Genomic DNA, 10,402 nt, shown 5'->3' with positions numbered 1-10,402 from the left:
GTGAACACTAAACACTAAACACGCCTGAACACTTAAAAATGATATACTTGTGTTCGTGCAATACACGGTTAACCGTCGATACATAAGATGCGAATGTAAGATGTCAGCCTTCTTTTACATTGCACGTGCTTTTTTACTACGAGCCTGGGGAAAGAAGTAGCGACCCATGCTTCACGTGTCTATGGGGGGGCCCACTACCATGATAGTACTGAATAGCCTACGATGCTATACGCGAGCGCTATGTAACCGCGGTCCGTGTGCCTGACTTTAATGCGACCAGACAGGTGCAACTTCGTTCAGATACCTGTTTGGCCGGGACGTCGAGAACAAGGTATGAGAACTGTAAGTGAGCCGCTAACACCCAGTACAGGAGTGATGTTAAATATCGCCTATACAGTGGTCCCGGCCCTGATACCTTGACAAACCGGTAGCTGTATGTGTATATAAGTTCACTAGTTCAATTACGTTAGTTACGTTAGTTATATATATATATATATATATATATATATATATAATATATGATATATATATATATATATAATCTCTAATGTGTAGTGTGCCGTACGTGCGTGCGTGACCACCCCTCATCGCTGCGTGCGTGCGTGCGTGCGTGTGTGTGCGCGCCTGCGCCGTGCCGTGTGTGTGTTTGTGCGCGCGCGCGCGCGTGATGTGTGTGAACTGTGTGCCCGTGTGTGGGCCCTGTGGTGATGTATGGACCCTGTGTGTGTGAATGTGTGTGTGTGTGTGTGTGTTGTGTGTGTATGGATGTGGTGTGGTGTGTTGTGTGTGTGTGTGTGTGTGTGTGTATGTGTGTGGTGTAGTAGTGTGTGTGAGTGTGTGTGTGCGGACAACTTGTGCCGACTGATCGTGTGTGGTGTGTGGTCGATGTGTGTGGCAGTGCGTGGTGTGTTTGTGTCTTGTGTATGTGTCTGTGCGTCCTGTCGTGCGCTGGTGTGTGTGAGTGCTGTGTCGCGCCGATGTGTGTTGTGTGTGTGCTTGGTGTGTGTGTTGTGCCGTGTGCCTATTCTATATATATGCATTAAAAAAATACCATAAGTAATTGAACTAGTGAACCAGAGTAAAAATCTTGGTGACAGTATATATATATATATATATATATATGTATACCGTCACCAAGATATATACACTACCCCCAGGATTCTTCTGCCACAAACTCAACCAGAGCCTTATGGATGGTCGACTGCCCATCGCTCGTCAGACACTAGGGGCCACTGCGGATAGACCCAAGTTGCCGATTGTCTCAGAAGCAGCAGACCAGAGAGGTCTTGGACAATCTCATAGGGGAATTTGTTTCGCCATCGGAAAGAGCAACCAAAGGCTATTCAATCCCCGCGGAGAGCACTCAGTGCAAGCCTCCTAACTAGACATCAGCTGTGCCTACTTATTTGGCAAAAGGTAAGTAGTTACATAACCAATTGCCTCATAAATCGGCAACCTTCTACATAATATTTATCATTTGCATGCCATAAAAACGATGCCTTGTGTTATAGCAAGAACCCGATATTATTGCTTTCTAAATTCATAGGCAGGCCACTAAGCAAGTTTATAAACTACGTGAAAGGAACAACAAAATCTTAGCTTAGGCTATTTGGTAATTTGTCAAATAATAATGAAGTAGTTTTAAATACGTTGTTTTATGCAGAAAATGTATACATATATGCGTTATATATAAATATTTATAAATAAATAAATAATATTATATTATTATTTTATTTTATTATTTATTTATTTATTTATATGCAGTCTCTAGTATGCCAAACTTCTAACTGAATCAACTTGAAATTGTGCTTTGAACTCACTTTACCGGTTGTTAATTTGAATCATCTCATCTCTGTGGCCGCAGATAAAAATTGCGAGATCACGTTGCTTCTGGAGATGGGAAGATGGTGCAGCGACGAATCATAGAATCAATGAAGGCGCAGAGGCGACTTTCCATTGCTGTGCTTCCGACCGGGTTCGACTAGCCGGGCGCTCAGAAGGCCGTGTTAGGTCATGAAACTAATCATAATGAAAGGTGGGCGGAGAATGATTGCCAGCATTTCGGTTTAAAAAACTATCAACTGAATATCGGCTACCCGTCATCCTCTTTCTAATCCCTGCCCCTCCACATAAGTGGCGTTTTCTGTTTGATTTATCATTTAGCACGGCGCTATGAATTGCACATGATGGCTTTATGTGGTCCGCTGACAGCCCGATGAGGCATAATTCATTATCATGTGCTTTACCTCGATCAAGCAAGATGCTTTACAAAATTGACACGTTTCAAGCTAATTCACAGGAACATCAAGACTAAATTGGACCAAAAAAATCCTAAAGATTTTGGTTGACTACTACTGCAACAGGCAGCTGTGGATGGGAAACAAAAGGTAGGATGATCTTTAATATGCGTTTTGTATACGTAATATATATAAGCATTATTTCAATGTTCAAGCTAGCATCTAAGAATATCTGATGAAATGTATTGCCCCTATAGATGACGTTCATGAATCTGTATCAATCATGGTCTTGACCGCTCATGGCCGATCAAAGGACACAATCACTACTGCTCTCTGTTGCGGCTGCTTCTTTACTCTGTCAACTATACTGACTGGCCCAGCTAAGTTCCAGCATGAGATTTACAAAGGTAATCAGTGTTAAAAGTTAGCCATGCATACATACTAGATTTTAAACGCGTAGAGTATGCCTATGCATCCACGTCTAAAATTTAGTATCGTATGAATTTTCTTACAATTGCTTCAAAAATTACTAGCTTGGCGGACCTTACAGAAAGGTGCAATCGTGACAGTGTGACGTTACACATTGCTATGCGCTCAGAACAATATTCAATGCACCCGCATTGTCCGTAGTATTGATAATTTGTCAAGTTGATTCTGAGCTCCCCCGAGTCCGAACGAATCCTGTTACACAACCTCAAAAACATCCCCGAAACGCAGCGTGAGTTATGAGACTAACTACAGACCTTCTTACAAGTTATGGTAACAACGCAACTCGGTAACTAGGAGATGGTACATTAAGTCGAAATTAAGCAATATAGGTAGCTTGTTTCGAGAGTGACAATCTTGACCTCCACAAATAATGAAATCTGTATGAAATGCTTGTAAAAAATCGCCATTTCCTGACGCCAAACCGCCTTCTTCTTGATTTTAAACCTGCCGTGTTCAAAGTAAACCGCCTTGCCTTATGAAGAGGTATGAAGGCTAAAGCCTTGTTTTCATAAAATAAGAAGAATCATATTCATTAACCATAAAACCGTGGCCATTCGTGACGCGATAATGACTCCGGTTTTTTAAAATGAAACTTTTTGTGTAATGCTGGACGAACATTCAACTTTCCTAGGCCAAAACCGCTCATTTTCCTAGCCGACAATAAGAACATTCCATTCTCAAAATAGGAGAATAAAAGTTCACGGTAATTAAAACAACCAAGATGAACGAGATAATTAAAATATCTGCCTGCAGGTACTAGCCCCAAGAAACTGTCATTGCAGTCGAAAGACCATGTGTATTGACGGTAGTCTCGTAATTATAGGTCGGGCTACTGCGGCACTGAAGCTCGTATAGCGTAAGCAGTGTCCATCAGCATAAGTATATATATATATATATATATATATATTATATATATATATATATCATATATATATAGTAAGGGCAGTGCTCCAGGTGACGTGTTTACTAAAGTGTTGCGGCGGCATACGCGCTACCCATCGTAACAGCGGAGCGCAGTCGCCTGCCTCGCGCTGCAGGCGTTCATATCAAGGAGGTGCTGGGCACGACCGTCATCTGCTCCGTCCTCGATGCACATGCCAAAAAATGGCGCCACACAAACTTCGCGGCGTACGACATTCCACAGCCCAACGCCACGGTCAGTGCAACATCTGGGCGTCCACCATGAGAACATATTTGTGGAATGCGGACTCGCATAGGTGCTCACCGATCGTGCTGATTTTCGCGAGAGTCGCTTTACAAAGTCTGATAGCTCTTACCTTTCCGTGTCTCTATCGGTGCGTATGTAAAGATAGCGCTGCTCTGATTTGTTATGCTGATTATGGAAACTACATTAATTTTAGTCCGTGTTATAAACCAAATTATAATTTATTCGGGTTATTATATTAGTGCGATCTCGTAACAATCATTTACAGAACATATGATTATGTACAAACGGATACAAAAACACAGTCGGACGTTACTTCGATCATCTCACGTTCAATATTTTCTTAACAGTGTCACGTCCTCTGTCTGAGCGACCAGTTTGCCCAGATTGAGCTATTTCTCTTCCTTAAACAACATTGGTTGAACACTTTCACTTTCACACCACCAGACGATTCGTGATCTCTCGATTAGAAGCATACGTTACTTAATAACGAGATCCCACTGCCATATAAACTTCGTGGCTCAAATGTTATAAATTTGGAAATATAAACGCATACACGCATAGTTCCCAGAATGTATTTCGCAAATATAACATGTATTATCGCGTATCGTTTCTGTCAAATGCATGATTGAATCAAATATCTGGCGTAAAAACCAATGCGCAATAGTAAAACGCCCAAGTATTTACTTATCGCATAAATGACGTGTATCTATTCTTATATTAAGTAACAATAGTGTATTTCACGCTTTTAAATTTAAAAAGCTAGTGTTAATCGATTAACCTATGGTTAATGAAACTGAAAAATATCTTTACAAAGCAGATGTTCGCTTAAAATGGTTAGTTAACACTTTACTGTAGTAACGATTATGGAAAGCAGATCCTTAACGACACGACTTACATATTGAAATAAGAGACAGCCTCGGGCCCGAGCCTTCGGCGAAATGGGTGTTTATAAAAATTCGAAAGATATTGCCATGTCTGCTACAAAAAGACTAAGTTAACCAGTACCTTAGATTCTAGGTAATGGTGATTATCGTGTTCAGCAATCTTCTTCTCTTAAGAAGCCCCCAAGAAGACTGTTGCTCATTCAGTTGTTTGTCCTTAATATAACCCCCGTCCAACCAGGCCACGCTGCCAACCCCTCCAGCTACCACCACACCCCGACCCCCGTAAAAACTCGCCCGTTTCACAGGATTGGTGTAGAGAGCGCCATTTTAAATGCTTTTCTAAAGTAACATAATGAACAAGAGATATTGATGCCTTATTTCTATTAGTAAGTTGGTCAGCGTAAGGGATGCGTCTTTGCGTCGTCCTGGAAATTGTGCAATTCATCCTAACATCAAACGGGCGCCTAACTAATTTTCGCGAGAGAGTAGGCCCTGTACATACTGTCCTTGTGACTATGAGACGCGGCGCTAGCTTCAGAAGTAAGTTTAGTAGCTGCCGCCCTCACGAGTCAAGCGCGATTGATAGCGTTCACTAACATTGTCCCCGTTGAGTTCTAATGTGCCCCACTTAAATCTGAGCATATTGCCACAAATAAACAGAGTTTCTTGGCCCGCAAATGTGTGGCATTGGTGCTGTCACCTCAGATTTTAACGCGCTCCTGGCCCGGAACCGATTTCTGAATTAGGGTCAAATTGTCATTCTTTACGCCAGATGTCCAAGCATTTTTCCATATCTATCTCACGCTCCCCCCCCCCGTCTTCTCTCTCTCTTCTCTCTCTCGTCTCTCTTCTCTTTCTCTCTCTCTCTCATCTCTCTCTTCTCGTCGCTCATCGTCTCTCTCTCTGCCGTGTCAGTTGCCCACTGAAAGGCGCCCGCTGTGAACTAAGAATTTTATCACGCCTACCTGTTTACAAATCGGCTGCCGGCTGAGAATGCTGTCGCTAGACTTTGTGTCCTGTCCACTTTCCACTATCCTGTCTTGATCTAAGCTACTCGCTATGGCTTTCACTTTACCCGCGTTTATTCGTTTTGCAGTTGCGACCTCCTTCCGCATAATGTGACCAAAGTATCTCGTATTTCCTTGCCATCATAGTATTTCGTCTGCAGTACTAAGAATTTGCCGATTCTAGCGACTCATACCTCTGTGTCTTATTGTTACCGTCCACCCCTCCCTCGGAAGGCCTGAAGTAGCCTCCAAATTTCAATGCATCCGACCGTTTTCCTGTCCCCTTTGCGTGAACCCTACGAAATTATTATTCGATAGCAGATGATTCTTCACTTTGCCTCGTCTCCCTCTCATGCCACACGCATCTAACTGGCCAACAGACTTTTTTTACTATAGCATTAATAGACGTTAATCGACGTCTGCCAAAATCTGAGATTAATTTCTTTCGCCCACCACCAATCCAATGTTCCCGTTTGAAATGACGTGTGTTTCTCCACGCATGATACTTCTCAGAACAGATAAGCCATAAGCTCGAGGGACGCATTACACAACCTTACTTCTCTAACGCCCGATCTATTAAAAACAATCGGATTCCTCTGTCTGCGTGCTCGGAATGGCGCGATTCTTGTCTTCTCAATACACTATACGGCTTTACTATAGGTTTATCAATATTATAGCAGAGCGCATGTGCTGGCCTACGTATAGACAAGGCAACGTGTGATCGTATAGTGTGACCCAGGTTCGTGTTATACAACAAATAGACGTCTATTGCACTTAAACCAAACACAGTATATTGGTATCTATAGGCCAAAATGATCTACTACAAGGGCAGGACTCAGCGATATAGACAGAGGGCACGGTCACGAAGAGTGCATACCTCGACGAGCGTGTAACATAGTAATGTGTCAATGCAGCGTCCTGGGCTACCGCTACTCGCTTAGCAGCTGCGCCTGACTGGACGCCTAAGGCGCTGAGCTGACTGAGTCCCTGGGGTACTGCGACCCGCCCGTAAGGCGACGCTGCTGCATGAATCGACATCGCTCACACACACACACAACACACACACCACACACACACACACACCACACACCACACACACACACACACACACACACACACACACACACACACACACACAAGACTGCGATCGCATTACTCCCCTGCCAGCAACTCCGTTGCGCGGACAGGTAAACTACAATACTCGACCGGTAGGCACATACAAGAACTGCTACAAAAGGATTGCAAATGTTTATATCTTACGATTCTCAATGTACCGTCCCCTGGTAACTGGGCAGCACGCGGCTTAATGTGAGTCTATCTGTCGAAGCAACGATAGGAGACCGCGAGAGAGAGAGCGTCGGTGAGCGTACTCTGTGCTGTGCTCTCTGTCCCCAGTGGGGCTGGTTGTTTATTGCATCTGCAAGAATCTGTGCCGGGCGTTGGTCACGCCTATATTGCGCGCGAGATGGTGCCAATATGTCGTACCTCCTCAGATTTTTATGGCCTAAGTGAATGCCGAGAGGCTGTCTCGCTCCGGCGTAGAATAGCCGCGTTCACTCATTTCTCCATTCTAATACAATAATTTGTGAATTTTCTCTGGCTCGTCATGTTCTCGCAAATTCAAAATCAGTTATGCGCACTCTATATATGTCAAGGATGGGCCATCTACCATGCTAACTTCGAATTCACATTGAACATGGGGCCCGCCATTGGATTGAAAACTCCGCAGCGCCATCTAAACATCTCAAAAGCGAAAACAATGATGAAAAAATCCATGCCCTGCCCAGGCAGCCGTCAATCCAACCGCACCCCTGTAGCAGCGGTAAATAAACCGGACCCATGCACGGATTCACGTTTGCACTTGACTTGCATGACTGCTACAATGCGCGTAACATTGAGTTACAATACATGCATTATGTGATGATGATGAATGATTGTTAATGGGGTGATACTCCATTGTGAGAGGTTCCCAACTTTAAATGTCATAATGGTCATCAATAAACTATATATATACATAGTATATATATATATATATATATATTAATATATATACTACTATGTTCATATATTATTTGTGGTTTAATGTCATTTAGGTTAGGGTTAGGGTTAGGGTTAGGGGTCTAGGTTGTATGTATCAATCACATCTAATCATTAATCATTAATGCATATCAAAAGTTGAAAACACTAATGAGCGTTAGCCCACTTCATACAGAGTGTGCAAGACTACTAGCACTATAGACTATAGAGTGGTGATAGATTAGATAGATAGATAGATAGATAGATAGATAGATAGATAGAGATATATAGATAGATAGTATAGATAGATAGATAGATGATAGATAGATAGATAGATAGATTAGATAGATAGATAGATAGATAGATAATAGATAGATAAATAGAAGGATAGAGAGAGAGATAGCTAGATAGATAGAGATAGCATAGATAGATAGATAGATAGATAGAATAGATAGATAGATAGATAAATAGATTAGATAGATTAGATAGATAAATAGATAGATAGATAGATAGATAGATAGATAGATAGATAGATAGATAGATAGATAGATAGATATATTTTTGGGTATTTTTCTTTCAACCAAGTGGTTACCAACTGAGCGCTTTATTTCCCGGGCAACGCCGGGTGTCCTGCTAGTACTTTCTATTTTTCGGCGCGTTCGCTCGTTTGTACCTAACCGCGCCGAACTGACATCCAAGCTGCCGCTCTTCCTCTTGCAATAAAAAAAACTTGTAATTGTTCTTTCTGGTCGGTCGTAGAAATTGATATAGATGTCACCTAGATTCTCGCTGTCGCTGACTCGTGACATAGTTCTGCCTGATTTCACTTTCTGCGGCCTTGGGCTAAAATAAGCCTATGACGCTATATAGAGAGGTGTAAAGTTAACGACCCGTGGCGCTCGCTGCGCTCGGCTCATATTAAAAAATTCGCTTCTAAATTGATATAGTTATTTAATGCACACTTCACCATTACAATATGGATCGGAAGCTCATCTCTTCCATCATGCCCCAGAGGTTTCGCGTGTTTAACAAATATTAGACAAAGGTCTTTGCTTGTATAAATCACAATCGCAAAGGTATGTTGCGATGGCGGTTCTTCTGTATATAATGTCTCTGATAATGAGAATTTGCTCGCGGGTCCCTTATAATCCGAATGTTCCTTTACTGTGACGTATTGTTAGATCTGCGTTCACGCATGCTCAGTACCTATATATCAAAAGAACTACTATTCTATCGCAATCATACGCATAAAGTAGTCATATAAAGTACACACGTAAATTAGGGGGAAGCTCTAATTACTGCATGCCTAGGATTCACCAAAACAAATGTTGTCTTGTTTAATAATTCTTAGGTGTCCAATCTTCCAATATTTCCCTATAATGTCCCAATGAGATCTTTCTTCCTGCTTGCCAAATAATGGTTAGAGATAATATAATCTTCATTTTATTAAAATCATACAGTTACAGTAGAAAACATTATCCTCTAGCAGCGTGAAATAGAGAATGATATCCGCAATGCATCGCCACACGGTGATTCATCTTCCCCGCGGGTTACCATATATAGCTATAGGGATAGGACTGTGCTCGCCCATATCAGATATCTGCCAAAACACCATTCTATTGAGAATATATATAGAGAGAGCACTTATATACAGAAAGGATATACTGACGAGTAATTTGCAATGAACTATGTTTATCAGTGCCGTGGCCTCCGAGGGCAGGGGGGGGGCTCATTCCCTAAAATTTTAGAAGCAAATTTAATTAAATATAAATATACCTAAACACATGTAAGAAGCAATAGAACAAAACGATTTCGTTAATATTATCATATCTTTTATGCAATTTATTTCCTGAATCTAGTTTTTAGTCAGGAAAAATATACCATTGTCAATATTTAGTTAGTACACCAAATCTCCTCCCCCCCCCCCAACCGCGACCTAACAATTTGTTAAAGCAAGTCCCCTGATGATAATAAAAGTCCGAATTTAGGAATATAGTTTTCGTACACTTTAGTGCAGGGGTGGGCAAACTGCGGCCCGCGGAAGCTGCAGCAAATAAAAAAAATAAAAAATAAAAAATAAAGCAAAATAAAAAAAATCAATAAATTTTTGTGAAAGTCAACATGTTTGGGCTTGAACCGAGGCTGACTTTTTCAGTGCCATACAGATTAGTGTTCTATTGTCTCTGGGTTCGCTCTGCACAGTGGCTCTGCAACGCCATTTCAGCTAATTATGGTCCAGAGATGGCGCCCTTGAGGCGAAACGCACGTATTATCTTAGAACGCACCGCCCGATTGTGCGTGCGGCTCTTTGACTTTTCATGGCCCACTGATGCGGCCCTCGCGCTGAAAAGTTTGCCCACCACTGCTTTAGTGACTATTTTTGCGATAGTCTAGCCACTGGTAATATTTAGTTGAAGCAACAATTCTCTTTATCTGAATGAGCATGAGCATGCCACACACACGCAAGTTATGCAGCCATATGTAATCAGATTTTATCAGAGATACCGCGCGTTTGACAAATTAAGCAGTTAATCCATGACTATACTCGTAAAAATTCATCTATGCAAATTCTAATTATTAGACATTTTAAAGCAACTTTTT

Source organism: Priapulus caudatus, unplaced genomic scaffold (assembly GCF_000485595.1).
Source record: "Priapulus caudatus unplaced genomic scaffold, Priapulus_caudatus-5.0.1 Scaffold4, whole genome shotgun sequence".
Lineage (NCBI taxonomy): Eukaryota > Metazoa > Priapulida > Priapulimorpha > Priapulimorphida > Priapulidae > Priapulus > Priapulus caudatus.
The sequence above is the reverse complement of the archived record's forward strand: the minus strand, read 5'-3'. Positions refer to the sequence as shown.